Source organism: Ranitomeya variabilis, chromosome 1, assembly GCF_051348905.1.
Source record: "Ranitomeya variabilis isolate aRanVar5 chromosome 1, aRanVar5.hap1, whole genome shotgun sequence".
NCBI classification, from domain to species: Eukaryota; Metazoa; Chordata; class Amphibia; order Anura; family Dendrobatidae; genus Ranitomeya; species Ranitomeya variabilis.
Window position 1 is genome coordinate 609,549,632 of NC_135232.1, and position 18,878 is coordinate 609,568,509.

Sequence of the window (18,878 nt, forward strand, 5' to 3'; positions counted from 1 at the left end):
GAGCTCGGAAGCGAAGGAGCGCCATTTGACTTTTCAATGCAAAATTGACTGGAATTGAGATGGGACGCCATGTTGCGTTTGGAGAGCCCCTGATGTGCCTAAACATTGAAACCCCCCCCCACAAGTGACACCATTTTGGAAAGTAGACCCCCTAAGGAACTTATCTAGATGTGTGGTGAGAGCTTTGAACCCCCAAGTGTTTCACTACAGTTTATAACGCACAGCCGTGAAAATAAAAATTCTTTTTTTTTTCCACAAAAATCATTTTTTAGCCCCCAGTTTTGTATTTTTTCAAGGGTAACAGTTGAAATTGGACCACAAAAGTTGTCCAATTTGTCCTGAGTACGCTGATACCCCATATGTGGGGGGAAACCACCGTTTGAGCGCATGGCAGAGCTCGGAAGGGAAGGAGCATCATTTGGAATGCAGACTTATCGTATTTTCTGGCAAATAAGACGACTTTTTAACCCCTGAAAATCTTCTTAAAAGTCGGGGGTCGTCTTATACGCCGGGTGCAGACCAATGTGTATATGGTGGGTGGGGGGGAGTGGTCCCGATGACAAAGAGAGGGGGCGTCTCACAGGAAAGTGAGTGAAGTATCCCCCTATTACCTCATTGTGGCAGCGTGGGGTTTCTGTGCTGGTGAGCGGCGGCGGCTCCTCTTTGTGCAGCGTCAGGGCTCTGTGCTGTGGGGCGGCGGTGTATCTTAGTGCAGAGTCGGGGCTCCTCCGGCATCTCCTCAAAGCCCGGAGGCACCGGCAGCTCCATTGCTGCGATGTGGTGGCCTCCGGGAAAATGGCCGCTGGGGGCGGCGCATGCTCAGATTTAGATCTCGTCCCGAGATCTCGGGAGACGAGATCTGAATCTGAGCATCCGCCATCCCCAACGGCCATTTTCCCGGAGGCCACCGCATCGCAGCAATGGAGCTGCCGGTGCTTCCGGGCTTTGAAGAGATGCCGGAGGAGCCTCGACTCTGCACTAAGATACGCCGCCGCCGCCCCACAGCACAGAGGCCCGACGCTGCACAAAGATACGCCGCCCCACAGCACAGCACCCACGCGACACAAAGAGGAGCAGCCGCCGCCGCTCCCCAGCACAGAGACCCCACGCTGCTACAATGAGGTAATAGGGGGATACTCCACTCACACTTTCCTGTGAAATGCCCCCTCTCTTCGTCATAGGGACCACTCCCCCCAAAAGGCACATTATTCACCGGCCCTATAAGACGACACATGGCATATAAGAAGACCCCCGACTTTTAAGAAGATTTTATATTTTAACTGGAAAAGTTGGGGGGTCGTCTTATATGCCCAGTCGTCTTATACGCCGGAAAATACCGGTAGGTGGATTGGTCTGCAGGCGTCACATTGCGTTTGCAGAGCCCCTAATGTACCTAAACAGTAGAAACCCCCCACAAGTGACCCCATATTGGAAACTAGACCCCCCAAGGAACTTATCTAGATGTGTTGTGAGAACTTTGAACCCCCAAGTGTTTCACTACAGTTTATAATGCAGAGTCGTGAAAATAAAAAATCCTTTTTTTTCCACAAAAATTATTTTTTAGCCCTTAGTTTTGTATTTTCCCAAGGGTAACAGGAGAAATTGGACCCCAAAAGTTGTTGTCCAATGTGTCCTGAGCATGCTGATACCCCATATGTTGGGGTAATCCCCTGTTTGGGCGCACGGGAGAGCTCGGAAGGGAAGGAGCACTGTTTTACTTTTTCAATGCACAATTGGCTGGAATTGAGATCGGACGCCATGTCGCGTTTGGAGAGCCCCTGATGTGCCTAAACACTGGAAACCCCCCAATCATAACTGAAACCCTAATTCAAACACATCCCTAAGTCTAATCCCAACCATAACCCTAACCACACTCCTAACCCTGACACACCCCTAACCCTAATCCCAACCCTATTCCCAACTATAAATGTAATCCAAACCCTAACCCTAACTTTAGCCCCAACCCTTACTGTAGCCTTAACCCTATCCCCAACCCTAGCCCTAACCCTAATGGGAAAATGGAAATAAATACATTTTTTTTAATTTTTTATTTTTTCCCTAACTAAGGGGGTGATGAAGGGGGGTTTGATTTACTTTTATAGCGGGTTTTTTAGCGGATTTTTATGATTGGCAGCCGTCACACACTGAAAGACGCTTTTTATTGCAAAAAATATTTATTGCGTTACCACATTTTGAGAGCTATAATTTTTCCATATTTTGGTCCACAGAGTCATGTGAGATCTTGTTTTTTGCGGAACGAGTTGACGTTTTTATTGGTAACATTTTCGGGCATGTGACATCTTTTGATCGCTTTTTATTCCGATTTTTGTGAGGCAGAATGACCAAAAAACAGCTATTCATGAATTTCTTTTGGGGGAGGCGTTTATACCGTTCCGCGTTTGGTAAAATGGATAAAGCAGTTTTATTCTTCGGGTTAGTACGATTACAGCGATACCTCATTTATATCATTTTTTTATGTTTTGGCGCTTTTATACGATAAAAACAATTTTATAGAAAAAATAATTATTTTTGCATAGCTTTATTCTGAGGACTAATAACTTTTTTATTTTTTCTTTGATGACGCTGTATGGTGGCTCGTTTTTTGCCGGACAAGATGACGTTTTCAGCGTTACCATGGTTATTTATATCTGTCTTTTTTATCGCGTGTTATTCCACTTTTTGTTTGACGGAATGATAATAAAGCGTTGTTTTTTGCCTCTTTTTTTTTTTTTTTTTTTACGGTGTTCACTGAAGGGGTTAACTAGTGAGACAGTTTTATAGGTCGGGTCGTTACAGACGCGGCGATACTAAATATGTGTACTTTTATTGTTTTTTTATATTTAGATAAAGAAATGTATTTATAGGAACAACTCGAGCGTGGGAACTTTTCCAAGGCTCCAGTTCATGAGTTCATCCACCAGAGGGCGCCTCACCGCGACTCAATGTAAGTACAGATCATCCAGCTTTCCTTTCAGCACCCGGGGTTTTTACAGCCACGAGCAGTGCTTTAGCGCAGCTTCTGGCTGTAAAATGATTTAACCCCTTCAGATGGATTTACTTCGTGGGACCTGACAGTTCATCAGAAGGTATGTATATTGTTGGTTTATTATTTTGCCAAGCGAGGGTCTTCCGGATGGATTGAGAGAGCAATAAAATACTAAAACAACCTGTTTGTTTATTTCATTAAAATACTTTGTAATAATGTGTGTGTGTTTTATTAACCATTTCGTACTATTGGATTAATAATGGATAGGTGACATAATTGACGCCTCTCCATTATTAATCTGGCTTAATGTACCTTACAATAGCAAGGTGACATTAACCCTTCATTACCCCATATCCCACCGCTACACGGGAGTGGGAAGAGAGTGGCCAAGTGCCAGAATAGGCGCATCTTCCAGATGTGCCTTTTCTGGGGTGGCTGGGGGCAGATGTTTGTAGCCGGGGGGGCCAATAACCATGGACCCTCTCTAGGCTATTAATATCTGCCCTCAGTCACTGGCTTTACCACTCTGGCGGAGAAAATTGCGCGGGACCCCGCGCCAATTTTTTCCACCATTTAACCCTTTATTTTACAAGCTACAGCGCCTAACTTTTGCACATACACACTACTAACATTAGAAGTGTGTAATATGCAAAAAAAAAGGGGATATGAGATGGTTTACTGTATGTAAACCATGTCTCATATCCTGTTGGGTTTGTGAAGGAGAGAGCAAAAGCCGGCAATTGAATTAGCGGCTTTTATGCTATCTAGCGCTGCATTAAATATAAATATACATATATAGGTGTCTCACTGACATATATATATGTATATATACCTATTCTATGTGTATATATCTACTCTATTCTAACCTGTCGGTGTGATTTTACTGTACACAGCACTGATTTGCCGGCTTTTCAAAGGACACCGATGCATAAAAATCGGACAGCAATACGGATGTCATACGGATGTTGCGAAAAAAAAACGCATGACACTCGCATGACACTCGCACGATTTTCCTCCGTTTTTTCGGTCCGTTAATCGGACCATTTTTTCGCTCGCAAGTGGAAAGGGACCCTAACCATGACGTACAAAGCCATCCACAACCTGTCTCCTCCATACATCTGTGACCTCGTCTCCCGGTACTTTCCAGCACGCAACCTCCGATCCCCCCAAGATCTCCTTCTCTACTCCCCTCTTATCTCCTCTTCCCACAATCGTATACAAGATTTCTCTCGCGTATCACCCCTACTCTGGAACTCTCTACCACAACACATCAGACTCTCGCCTACCATCGAAACCTTCAAAAAGAACCTGAAGACCTACCTCTTCCGACAAGCCTACAACCTGCAGTAACCACCGCTCGACCAAACCGCTGCATGACCAGCTCTATCCTCACCTACGGTATCCTCACCCATCCCTTGTAGATTGTGAACCTTCGCGGGCAGGGTCCTCTCTCCTCCTGTACCAGTTATGACTTGTATTGTTCAAGATTATTGTACTTGTTTTATTATGTATACCCCTCCTCACATGTAAAGCGCCATGGAATAAATGGCGCTATAACAATAAATAATAATAATAATGTATACATGAGATGCTCTGCAGGGCAGAAGAATAATATATAATTATAGGTGAGATGCTCTGCAGGACAGAGAATAGCAAAGAGATATAGGTTAAATGCTCTGCAGAACAGGGGGATAGTATGCAGGTATATGTGAGATGCTCTGCAGGGCAGAAGAATAATATAGAATTATAGGTGAGATGCTCTGTAGCACAGAAGAATGTAGGCAAAAATTGCCCACATAAAAAACTACCAACAAGTTTATTAAGAACAGTTTATTAAGGAGTTCTAATAACAACAATAACTTAAGTTTATTAAACAATCATTGCACACCTGCAAATAATTAGCTGTCGGGTGATTGTCCTTGACTTCCATGGGCTCCATTGAAACACAATACAGCACAACACAGGCAGCAAAGAAAATGCAGGTTCTACAGGTTCGGTTCACTCATCCCTAGTCCCAGAGTACAGATTATGTTCTTAGGAGTTGTCATTCCACTGTGCTAACAATAATTCTACTCTCATTGTGGTGTGCGTGGGCCTAGAGATCCTTAGGCTATGTTCACACGCTGCAGATCCGCAGCGTTTCTGCAGCTGCGGGTCCGCAGCGGTTTCCCATGCGTTTACAGTACAATGTACTGTACAATGCACATGCTGCGGAAAAAAACGTGCGGAAATGCAGTGGTTTACATTCCGCAGCATGTCAATTCTTTGTGCGGAATCCGCAGCAGTTTTACACCTGCTCCATAATAGAAAACCGCATGTGTAAAACCGCAGTGGAATCCGCACATAAACCGCGGTAATTCCGCAGTAAATCCGCAATAAATCCGCAGGAAAAATGCTCAGAGGACCATTCTATGTGTGCACATACCCTTATTCAAATCCACTCTGCATTTCCTTCCATCCTATGCCTGCAATATATGTGTAAGATACATAACTAGGTAGGGTCTGTTCACTCTTACTCTTGGTTGCCATAAGTGGACAGGGAAGGAAGTGCAGGCCCCAGATTCACTGCCACTAAAGTCAATGGGAGAGCGGAGCTGCTATGGCACTTCTGCTCTTCTGACAGATTCTGACAGAATCTCACCTTTCTGCGGTGCCTTCTGGGCTTCCAGGACCATCTATCTCAGCCAGCAGCACCCTGCTTTTGGTGGGCACCCACTGAGATGATAATGTATTAGATCTGACCTGCAGTCCCATGTAACTCCACAGATAATACAGTGATTCTTTTGTGGGTACTGATAGCACTGATGGCTCCTCTGGATCACACTGCTGCTGGTTCTGTATGTGCTGCTGTTCTGTGCCGGTGGGAGGAGTAAGGCAGAATCGGTGAGAGATGAGAGCAGACTAGATCTATCTATTGCTGAGAATGACAGACTGCTACAAACCACAGATCTTCAGCATGTTTGCAGTTTTGCACTAGGTCAGCTGTAAAACACAAGTTGATCACATATCATGTGAACATCCTCACCTTTCACCTCAAATATCATAGATCTGAAACTTTGTGATGCTGCAATTGGCAATTTTCCATGTGGGCAATTTTCCGTGTGGGGAATTTTCCATGTGGGGAATTTTCCGTGTGGGGAATTTTCCGTGTGGGGAATTTTCCGTGTGGGCAATTTTCCGTGTGGGCAATTTTCCGTGTGGGCAATTTTCCGTGTGGGCAATTTTCCGTGTGGGGAATTTTCCGTGTGGGCATTTTTCTGTGTGGGCAATTTTCCATGTGGGCAATTTTCCGTGTGGGGAATTTTCCGTGTGGGTAATTTTCCATGTGGGCAATTTTCCGTGTGGGTAATTTTCCGTGTGGGTAATTTTCCGTGTGGGCAATTTTCCATGTGGGGAATTTTCCGTGTGGGGAATTTTCAGTGTGGGCAATTTTCCATGTGGGCAATTTTCCATGTGGGCAATTTTCCGTGTGGGGAATTTTCCGTGTGGGCATTTTTCTGTGTGGGCAATTTTCCTGTGGGCATTTTTCATGTGGGCAATTTTCTTTTTTTAATTGACCCAGCCTATTTTGACCATAATGACCTGGCCGTTTTTTGCAATTCTGACCAGTGTCCCTTTATGAGGTAATAACTCAGGAATGCTTCAATGGATCCTAGCGGTTCTGAGATTTTGGGCTTCATGTTAATGGTAAATTTAGGTCGATAATTATTGCGTTTATTTGTGAAAAAAAATGGAAATTTGGCGAAAATGTTGAAAATTTAGCAATTTTCAAATTTTTAATTTTTATTCTGTTAAATGAGAGAGTTATGTGACACAAAATAGTTAATAAATAACATTACCCACATGTCTACTTTACATCAGCATAATTTTGGAAACTAATTTTTTTTTACTAGGAAGTTATAAGGGTTAAAATTTGACCAGCGATTTCTCATTTTTACAACAAAATTTACAAAACCATTTTTTTAGGGACCACCTCACATTTGAAGTCAGTTTGAGGGGTCTATATGGCTGAAAATACCTAAAAGTGACACGATTCTAAAAACTGCACCCCTCAAGGTGCTCAAAACCACATTCAAGAAGTTTATTAATCCTTCAGCTGCTTCACAGCAGCAGAAGCAACATGGAAGGAAAAAATGAACATTTAACTTTTTAGTCACAAAAATGATCTTTTAGCAACAATTTTTTTATTTTCCCAAGGGTAAAAAGAGAAACTGGATGCCAAAAGTTATTGTACAATTTGTCCTGAGTACGCCAATACCCCATATGTGGGGGCGAACCACTGTTTGGGCGCACGACAGGGCTCTGAAGGGAAAGAGCGCCATTTGACTTTTTCAATGAAAAAATAGCTCCAATCTTTAGCGGACACCATGTCGCGTCGGGAGAGCCCCTGTGTGCCTAAACATTGGAGCTCCCTCCACAAGTGACCCCATTTTGGAAACTAGACCCCCCAAGGAGCTTATCTAGATGCATAGTGAGCACTTTGAACCCCCAGGTGCTTCACAAATTGTTCCGTAAAAATTAAAAAGTACTTTTTTTCACAACAAATTTCTTTTAGCCTCAATTTTTTCATTTTCACATGGGCAACAGGATAAAATGGATCCTAAAATGTGTTGGGCAATTTCTCCTGAGTACACCGATACCTCATATGTGGGGTAAACTACTGTTTGGGCACACGGCAAGGCTCGGAAGGGAAGGAGCGCCATTTGACTTTTGAATGAAAAATTAACTTCAATCGCTAGCGGACACCATGTCGCGTTTGGAGAGCCCCTGTGTGCCTAAACATTGGAGCTCCCCCACATGTGACCCCATTTTGGAAACTAGACCCCCCAAGGAACTTATCTAGATGTGCAGTGACCACTTTAAACCCCCAAGTGCTTCACAGAAGTTTATAACGCATAGCCGTGAAAATAAAAAAATCATTTTTCTTTCCTCCAAAATTATTTTTTAGCCCGCAATTATTTATTTTCACAAGCGTAACAGGAGAAATTCTACCCCAAAAGTTGTTGTCCAGTTTATCCTGAGTACGCTGGTACCCCATATGTGGGGGGGAACCACTGTTTGGGCACACGTTGGGGCTTGGAAGGGAAGTAGTGATGTTTTGGAATGCAGACTTTGATGGAATGGTCTGCGGGCATCACGTTGCGTTTGCAGAGCCCCTGATGTGCCTAAACAGTAGAAACCCCCCCACAAGTGACCCCATTTTTGAAACTAGACCCTCCAAGGAACTTATCTAGATGGGTGGTGAGCACTTTGAACCCCCAAGTGCTTCACAGAAGTTTACAACGCAGAGCCGTGAAAATAAAAAATCATTTTTCTTTCTTCAAAAATGATGTTTTAGCACGCAAATTTTTATTTTCACAAGGGTAACAGGAGAAATTAGACCACAATAGTTGTTGCCCCGTTTGTCCTGAGTATTCTGGTACCCCATATGTGGGGGTAAACCACTGTTTGGGCGCACGTCGGGGCTCGGAAGGGAGGGAGCACCATTTGACTTTTTGAACACAAGATTGGCTGGAATCAATGGTGGCGCGATGTTGCGTTTGGAGACTGATGTGCCTAAACCGTGGAAACCCCTCAATTCTAGCTCCAACACTAACCCCAAGACACTCCTTACCCTAATCCCAACTCTAGCTATAACCCTAATCACAACCCTAACCCCAACACACCCCTAACCACAACCCTAACCCCAACACACCCCTAACCCTAATCCCAACCCTAATCCTAACCCTAATCCCAACCCTAACCACGACACACCCTGAACCACAACCCTAACTCCAACACACCCTGAACCACAACCCTAACCCCAACACACCGCTAACCCTAATCCTAACCCTAATCCCAACCCTAACCCCAACACACCCCTAACCATAACCCTAACCACAAGCCTAATCTTAACCCTAGTTCCAAACCTAGCCCTAATTCCAACCCTAACCCTAAGGTTATGTGCCCACGTTGCGGATTCGTGTGAGATTTTTCCACAACATTTTTGAAAAATCCGCAGGTAAAAGGCACTGCGTTTTACCTGTGGATTTACCGCGTATTTCCAGTGTTTTTTGTGGGGATTTCACCTGCGGATTCCTATTGAGGAACAGGTGTATAATGCTGCGGAATCCGCACAAAGAATTGACATGCTGCGGAAAATACAGCGCAGTGTTTCCGTGCGGTATTTTCCGCACCATGGGCACAGTGGATTTGGTTTTTTATAGGTTTACATGGTACTGTAAACCTGATGGAAAACTGCTACGAATCCGCATCGGCCAATCCGCTGCGGATCCGCAGCCAAATCCGCACCGTGTGCACATAGCCTAATTCTAACCCTAGTTCTAACCCCAATTCTAACCCTAGCCCTAACCCTAACCCTAGCCCTAACCCTAGTTCTAACCCTAACCGTAACCCTAGCCCTAACCCTAGTTCTAACCCTAGTTCTAACCCTAGCCCTAGTGGAAAAATAAAAGTAAATATAATTTCTTTATTTTATTATTGTCCCTACCTATGGGGGTGATAAAGGGGGGGGTTAATTTACTATTTTTTTTATTTTGATCACTGTGATAGGTTTTATCACAGTGATCAAAATGTAAATGGAACGAATCTGCCGGCCGGCAGATTCGGCTGGCGCACTGTGCATGTGCCCGCCATTTTGGAAGATGGCGGCGCCCATGGAGCAGATGGACGGACACCGGGAGGCTCGGTAAGTATGAGGGGGGGGATTGGAGCACTGGGGGGGCTCGGAGCATGGGGGATGGGATCGGAGCACGGGGGGGAGCAGACAGGCGGACAGAGGGGAGCGGAGCACAGGACGGACGACCGGGGGGGAGATCAGTGGCGGTGGGCAGATGAGCGTTTCCAGCCATGGCCGATGATATTGCAGCATCGGCCATGGCTGGATTGTAATATTTCACCAGTTTTCATAGGTGAAATATTACAAATCACTCTGGCTGTTTCACTTTCAACAGCCAATCAGAGCGATCGTAGCCACGGGGGGGGGCTTTATTCACCCTTTCACCCGATCTGCAGGGACACGATCCCTCCATGACGCCACATAGGCGTCACAGGTCGGATTGGCACCGACTTTCATGACGCCTACGTGGCGTCACAGGTCCGGAAGGGGTTAAACATTGCATTTAAGGCCGGGGTAAATACCTGACACTGCTGCGGGCACTGAGGTCCGGAGCGTTCAGCTGCATAGAAATACATGCAGCCGCACACTCCGGTCCCGAGTGCCCATGGCAGTTCCGGGTATTGAAGCGAGAGACTTGTGTGAGTTTCTCGCAAGTGTGACCCCGGCCTAACGCAGATTTCATGGGTGTATGTGTCTTTATTTAAGGCCGGGATCACACATGCGAGAAACTCCGACAAGTCTCGCACCTTAATACCCGGCACTGCAGCCGGCACTCGGGACCGGAGCGTGCGGCTGCATAAAAATACATGCAACAGCACGCTCCGCTCCCGAGTGCCGGCGTCAGTGCCAGGTATTAAGATGCAAGACTCGTCCGAGTTTCTCGCATGTGTGATCCATCTATCGTATCCATCTATCGTATCCATCTATCGTATCCATCTATCGTATGAAAAACGCAGGTGACCTGCCAGTGACCTCAGGTGCAGATTTTACCTGCATCAAATCCTGAACAAATCCTGATGCAATCCTGAACGTGGACACATACCCTTATAGTAGTTATATTCTTGTACATAGGAGCAGTATTATAGTAGTTATATTATTGTACATAGGGGCAGTATTATAGTAGTTATATTCTTGTACATAGGGGCAGTATTATAGTAGTTATATTCTTGTACATAGGAGGCAGTATTATAGTAGTTATATTCTTGTACATAGGGGCAGTATTATAGTAGTTATATTCTTGTACATAGGAGCAGTATTATAGTAATTATATTCTTATACATAGGGGCAGTATTATAGTAGTTATATTCTTGTACATAGGGGACAGTATTATAGTAGTTATGTTCTTGTACATAGGGAGCAGTATTATAGTAGTTATAGTGTACATAGGGGGCAGTATTATATTAGTTATATTCTTGTACATAGGGGGCAGTATTATAGTAATTATATTCTTGTACATAGGGAGCAGTATTATAGTAATTAAATGCTTGTTCATAGGTGACAGTATTGTACTATATATTAGGATTAGATACTCAGATCGGACAGTATCACATGATATGATTAGATCCCTTCTTTTCTGAACATTAGTAGGAAAAGATATGGGTTTTTTTGTGTGCTGTGGATAGATCAGGCACACTAGTAGTTAATATCCTGAGCAGATGTTGGGGGTTTTAATCTCTTTATTCATATAAACTCCTTTTCTCATCCAGACATCACAGATTCATAAATCATTGGTCTTATAGTTAATACCAGGATTGGAGGTCACTGGGGATTAACCCTCTGATGATTTGAGGGAGTGAAACATCAGATGTCACGTGATCAGCAGATACAATGTACCAATCAGAAATGTGTCTTTTTGCTGAGAGACAGGAACATAAAGTTGCTGTATTGGTATATGGCCCTACAGTGTGACATCCTGTAATGTGTATTCAAAATAATGTGGTGCACAATTACTCCTGAAACTAGAAGAGATCCATTATGATAAAATATATACTTTTATTAATTTCATTTGAAACCATAAATGCAACAACAAATTGGTAGAAAATCAGAGTGCCTCATAAGGAGGATGCTATAAACTCCTGGTAATGTATATAATGAAATAAGGAGGTAAAGTCCTAAATATTAATAGATAGTTAATGGTACATTCATAAGATCACATCTCCTATCTTGATAGAACAATAGCTAACAGATAAGGTAAGGTAAAAAATAGTCCCAAAAAGTTCCTGTCATCAAAGTAGCCAGTAGATGCAAACATGTATATGTAACTCAATTACCCTTAGGCTATTACCCAACTGTTAGGTGAGGTTGCACACAAAATATCAAGTAGCACAAACAAACCAGACAGAGTAATTACCTCATAGAGTTAGGAATGGCATCTCTCCACCCGGACGTGCGTTTCGTCACTGGCTTCTTCCAGGGGAGTGGTTAGGTGAGGGGCAGCAATCTATTTAAGCATGGTGGTAACCTATAGGCATGGAGAGAAAGCCCGGCTATTCAGAGAGGCATTAGGGAGCATGACACTTGTGATGCGGCTGCAGTGCAGTGTAGCGCAACCTCCATCAGGGGTGCTGGCGAGGGAAGAAAGACCGCACACTAACAGCGCAGCAACACTGAGCGGCCAAACAGGTGTCACAGGTAACGAAAGCGTGGTCAGCCGAGCTGAGTCAGAACCTGTCAGGAGCAGAAGAACCAGAAGTAGCAGCAATGCACGTAGTCAGAGACAAGCCAAAAGTCAGAGCCAAACGGGAGCACGGTATCCAAAATGTGAAACTTAAGTAAGTCGGGATACAAGCCAGAGAGTCAAAGCCAGTCGGGGAACGTGGTATCAGAGACGGAAAACAGAAGACGAATACCAAATCAGGGATAGGGAACCGGTCTCGCACAAATACGGGAAGTCAGAGGCAGAAGGATCACCAGGGTATACGGGTCAGGTGGGCTAGCCTGGAAGCATGAACAATCACTGACGCTGGCCAGCAGACTGCAGAGGACTTAAAAAGTCCAGCCAGCTCCAAAATGAGGCTGAGGATTAACCCCCGCATGAGCAGTCGAGAGAGATGATAGCAGAAAACATAACCCGAACTGGATCATGACAACACTTCTGCCGTGCAGTTGGAAGTAGGTAAGAGAGTTAAATGTCAATATATTGTGATTCAACAGAAATTCCAATAGAGTCACAGTGAGGTCACATAAGGAATAAAACATTGATAGCATAGATGGTATTTAGAGGTAGTTTCCAGTAATTTTTTACCGATTATACCATCACTGTATGCTTTCTCCAAGATTTCAACCAACTCCATCTGAAAGGAAGTCATAGGATTGCGGTAACACTTACTGACTCTGAGTACTTTGTATGCCTGTTTCTCGCACATCTCTGTCAGCCAGATTACAAGGTTTCCTCCTTTATCTGCTTGTTTAAAAAGGACATCATTCCATAATTTCAATTCCTGTAAAACTATAGGTGCTTCTCACAAAATTAGAATATCATCAAAAAGTTTTTTGGTTTTCACTGGCTGTAAGCCATAATCATCAACATTAACAGAAATAAACACTTGAAATAGATCACTGTTTGTAATGACTCTATATAATATGAGTCTCACTTTTTGTATTGAAGAACTGAAAAAAATTAACTTTTTGATGATATTCTAATTTTGTGAGAAGCACCTGTAAGTTCTCAATTTTAATGAGATTAGATGAGTAGTTGCATTTTTGAGCTAAAGCCTCTATATCAGATGAGACAAGTCTGGTGAATATTTCTACCGCTGGACATAAACCTAGGGAAGGAAAGGTATTAGATTTGGATAAGTGTTTATTTCTGGTAATGTTGATGATTATGGCTTACAGCCAATGAAAACCCAAAGGCATTATCTCCGTAAATTAGAATACTTTCTAACACCAGCATTAAAAATTATTTTAAAATCCGAAATGTTGGCCTACTGAAATTTATGTTCAATAAATGCATTCAATACTTGTTCGGGGCTGCTTTTGCATCAATTACTGCATCAGTGCGGCGTGACATGGAGGCGATCAGCCTGCAGCACTGCTGAGGTGTTATGGAAGCCCAGGTTGCTTTGATAGCAGCCTTCAGCTCGTCTGCATTGTTGGGTCTGGTGTCTCTCATCTTCCTCTTGACAATACCCCATAGATTCTCTATGTGGTTAAGGTCAGGCGAGTTTGCTGGCCAATCAAGCACAGTGATACTGTTGTTTATAAACCAGGTATTGGTACTTTTGGCAGTGTGGACAGGTGCCAAGTCCTGCTAGAGAATTAAATTTCTATCTCCAAAAAGCTTGTCAGCAGTGGGAAGCATGAAGTGCTCGATCATTTCCTTGTAGACGGCTGCGCTGACTTTGGTCTTGATAAAACACAGTGGACCTACACCAGCAGATGACATGGCTCCCCAAACCATCACTGATTGTGGAAACTTCACACTAGACCTCAAACAGCTTGGATTGTGGCCTCTCCACTCTTCCTCTAGACTCTGGGACCTTGATTTCCACATGAAATGCAAAATTTACTTTAATCTGAAAACAACACTGATCAACAGTCCAGTTCTTTTTCTCCTTGACCCAGGTTAGACGCTTCCGTTGTCTATTGGTCATGAATTGAAAAAATGAATGACGCGCACTCTGCTGGGATATTAGGTGCAGGCTGAACATGGACAGGGTCCAGATAACATAACAGGAAAAAAGTCACAGCTGCAGTCAAAAAGATTCTTTGTTTTTGCAAAACAGTGCTCAAATTTATTGACAGTACACCACAGAGAAAGATCAGCAACACGAGAATGCGGTAACGTTTCGACCCTGATCTGGGTCTTTATCAAACCTCACTTGTGCAATAGAGAAAAATGGCCAAGGAGCTGCAGCAGAGGCATAGAAAACAGAAGTCCCAGATGGGGCTACCGCCATCTGTGGTGGTGTGTGTGAGGTGATGCTCCTGGCCACAATTTACAAACGGATGAATGGTGGCAGTACTATGTGCCTAGTAGTTTTGATACTTATCGATGTTAACCCTTTCACTGCAGACCCTCTTATTATTTACATTTGGAGGATGAAATCTTTGAGTATTGCTCACACAGTCAATGGATTAATTACAATGTGTCAGTCTTGACAATCATCTTCCCGCAGGTTACAACCTGATCGTGATCGCCCGTCTCCAAAGACCAGACCTGAAAGTCCTGGAAGTGACAGAGGAACGCATAGACTAACCAAAGAGAGTGACCGGCCACGTAGGCCCTTCACAATATGATACAGCAGATGTCCATCAGCCTGGCCTGGCCCAGGCACGCCGTCATAGACATCGAATTGCTCAGTGCCTTCATAGAGCGAATTGCTATTGTTTCGGAGAGAGAGGCTAAACTTCCCCAGAGATCAAAAGGTCCTCATTCAATACAGTTTTTATCAACTATGGCATGACAGAAGACGACCTGATGGAAAGTACTAGCAACTTGCTTGATTTCGGCGTCAAATACTCTTTCAGGACGTGTTCACACTATGCATTCTCAATGTGTATGTATTTTCTTTTTTATGATATTTATAGTGTTTTTGAAAAACCACAACAAAAACAAAGTATCATATGAACATAGCCTTAGGGGTTTGTTTTTGTTAGTATATTACATAATATAATGTCATACGTAATGTCATGTACGGTCTTTTCCATTTTTATTTCAGATTTATTTTTTTGTGTTTGTATATAATTCTGTGCCAGCAATTCTGTATATAATGTGCAGTAATCTTTTTATAAATAGTTATACGCAGAGAACCCAGCAAAACTGGCACCAAACCAGCCAAGGCGTAAGGTACTCCAGCTAAAAGAGTCTTAAAGGGCCAGAATACTCTTCAGCCTGCTCCCAGTAAATGGGAGTGGGACTTTAGCAGAACTCTTTCCAGGTCCTCAGTTGCTGGGCATCTGGTGATGCGGTCAGAGCCTAGTCGAGATCGGGTAGGTACCTCTTCGAGAAACCCTGGCAGTGTAGCACGAAGAGAAAGGGCAACAAACCGTAAGACTAACCCTGAAAGAGAGCAATCAAGACTGCAAGCACCACTCGCCACCACAGTACATAGGAAGTGCAATAGACAGCAAAGACCTAGACTGGGAAAAGGGTTAAATATCCTTCCTGATGCTGAATGAAATGATCAGGTGTTGAATACCTCCCAGTCATCCTCAGACAATCACTCCCTGCTAACCCGCACAGCAGAGTGGACACAATGCCTCCACTGCCTAGTACCAGACACAGCAGCGTCCTGCATTGCCTGGCAATCGAGGGACACAGCCTCCTCCCTCATCTCCCTCCCCTTTCCTCCCTCGTCTTCTCCCTCTCCACCTCCCGTCTCCTTCCTCGTCTTCTCCCTCTCCGCCTTTCCTCTCCTTCCTTGTCTTCTCCCCCTCCCCTCCCTCATCTTCTCCCTCGTCTTCTCCCCCTCCTCTCTTCTCCATTTCTCCCTACCCTCTCTCGTCTACTCCATCTCCCCCTCACCCGTCTTCTCCATCTCCTCCTCTCTCCCACTCCTCTTCTCCCTCCTCTCCCTCTCATTTATCTACTGCCTCATCTCTTCCCCCTCCTCATATTCTCCCTCTAACTCATCTTCTTCCTCATCCCCTCATCCTCTCTGTCATTATGGTGCTTGAACCCTCTAGGTTCAAGCAACATATTGTAATCCGATTTCTTATATTTTCTTATTATTCTTCTCCGCGTTTTCCGCAATTAATGCGGCCCGAACCGCTCGGCGCAGAGACCCCGTTCAGGTGGCGTTTCGAAGGCCTCGGTGGGGACAGGTGTGCTATGACTTTTATAGTCGATCCGATATGTAGTTTTTTTAAAAATCGCATTTAAAAAAAAAAAATTTCCCATAGGAAATAATGGCGAACTTTCCATTACCCCCAACTTGACCTTCCAAAGATGGCAGCTATGCAAATGTACGGTGTCCATTTTAGGACATGATCATTTATCAAAGTCAAACATCAGAATAAAGTGACTATGACACCCTCTCGTCCCGTGTGTGAAAAGTAAGTGCCCCCCCCGGCCCCGTGTGTGAAAAGTAAGTGCCCCCCCCCCGGCCCCGTGTGTGAAAAGGAAGTGCCCCCCCCCCCCCCGGCCCCGTGTGTGAAAAGTAAGTGCCCCCCCGGCCCCGTGTGTGAAAAGCAAGTGCGCCCCCGGCCCCGTGTGCAAAAGTAAGTGCGCCCCCGGCCCCGTGTGCAAAAGTAAGTGCGCCCCCGGCCCCGTGTGCAAAAGTAAGTGCGCCCCCGGCCCCGTGTGCAAAAGTAAGTGCGCCCCCGGCCCCGTGTGCAAAAGTAAGTGCGCCCCCGGCCCCGTGTGCAAAAGTAAGTGCGCCCCCGGCCCCGTGTGCAAAAGTAAGTGCGCCCCCGGCCCCGTGTGCAAAAGTAAGTGCGCCCCCGGCCCCGTGTGCAAAAGTAAGTGCGCCCCCGTGTGCAAAAGTAAGTGCGCCCCCGGCCCCGTGTGCAAAAGTAAGTGCGCCACCGGCCCCGTGTGCAAAAGTAAGTGCGCCCCCGGCCCCGTGTGCAAAAGTAAGTGCGCCCCCGGCCCCGTGTGCAAAAGTAAGTGCGCCCCCGGCCCCATGTGTGCAAAAGTAAGTGCGCCCCGGTCCCGGGTGTGGAAAAGTAAGTGCGCCCCGGTCCCGGGTGTGGAAAAGTAAGTGCTCCCCTGGTCCCGGGTGTGGAAAAGTAAGTGGCCCCCCTGGTCCCGGGTGTGAAAAGTGCTGCTGTAAAGCTGGCAGCGCTGTTCAAGCACCATGTATTTCCTTCAGGAAATGCCTATCTAGTTTTTTTTTGCTCTCCCCCTCCCCTCCATTATCCCCCTCTCCCGTCACTCCCACCTTCCTTCCTTCCTCACTTTCTCTCCTCCCACACTCCCTTCTTCCTTCATCACAAGTAACCAGACAGTGGCTCAAAATCCCAGAAGGTTATACTATTCTGTATAACCTCCTTCCTCCTTCACTCTCTTACTCCTCCTCCCTCCTTTGCTTGTTCGCCCTTACTTCTTCCCTCCCCAGTAACCAAATGGTGACTTAAAATCCAAGAAGGTTATACTATTCTGATGAGGTCCTTCCTTCCTTCAACCCCCTCCCTCCTTCCTCCCTCCCTCACTCCTGCCTTCCTCCTTCATCCCTCCTTCCTTACTCCCCACTTACCAGAGGGCGACTCAAAATACCAGGTTATACTATTCTGGTGACCTCTTTTCTCTCTCACTCTTCCTTCCTACCTCCCTTCTTCCTCCTTACTTCCTCCCTCACTCTTTCTCCTCCTCCCTCCTTATCGCCCCAAAGCACAAACATGTTCCTCATCATAGGGAGATAGAGAGAGAGACTGTTTGTGCTTTGGGGCGGCCTGTGGGCAGAGTCTTTCCTTGGTTTCCCCTGACTAGAGCAGGAAGATAAGATTCTGCCTACAGTCTGGCCCTGGAGCACGAGCATTTCATTAACTGAAAACTTCTAAAACAGAATACACAAGAACCACAAGACGGATTTCTTCACCCCAGGTATAATTTTAATCAGTTTAACAACGCCAAGTGGACAATGCCTGTAGTTTACTTAGCAAAATTATAAATCACATTTTTCAAGAGACCTTGGAAGCTGCAGAGCTAGATTCTAGAAAATGACATGGTTCCCAATGTTTTTCTAGTTATTAATAGCAGCTATATGTGATAACCACCAGAGGGTAATGCTGCTGTATGCCACATGATGATACTGTTCTGATGATCACCAGAGGGTGACTCAAAATCCCAGGTTAGGGTATGTGCACACGTTGCGGTTTTTACTGCGGATCCGCAGCGTTTTTGACGCTGCGGATCCGCAGTTTTCCATGCGGTGTACAGTACCATGTAAACCTATGGAAAACAAAAACTGCTGTGCACATGCTGCGGAAAAAAACACGCGGAAACGCTGCGGTTTATTTTCCGCAGCATGTCAATTCTTTGTGCGGAATCCGCAGCGGTTTTACACCTGCTCCATATTAAAAAACCGCAGGTGTAAAATCGCAGTAGATTCCGCACAAAAAATGCGGAAAATCCGCGATAAATACGCAGGAAAAACGCTGTGTTTTTGCCCTGCGGATTTATCAAAATCAGTGCGGAAAATCTGCACACCAGTCCGCAGCATGTGTACATACCCTTATACTATTCTGATGACCACGAGAGAGCAATGCCGACTTCCTGAAAGTGATTTTATCACCAATGAGTTTTGCTAACTCCCAAATGGTGATGCTGTTTTGATTACCACCAATGGGTGATGCTGACTTGGAGAATATGAGATTATTCTGATAACC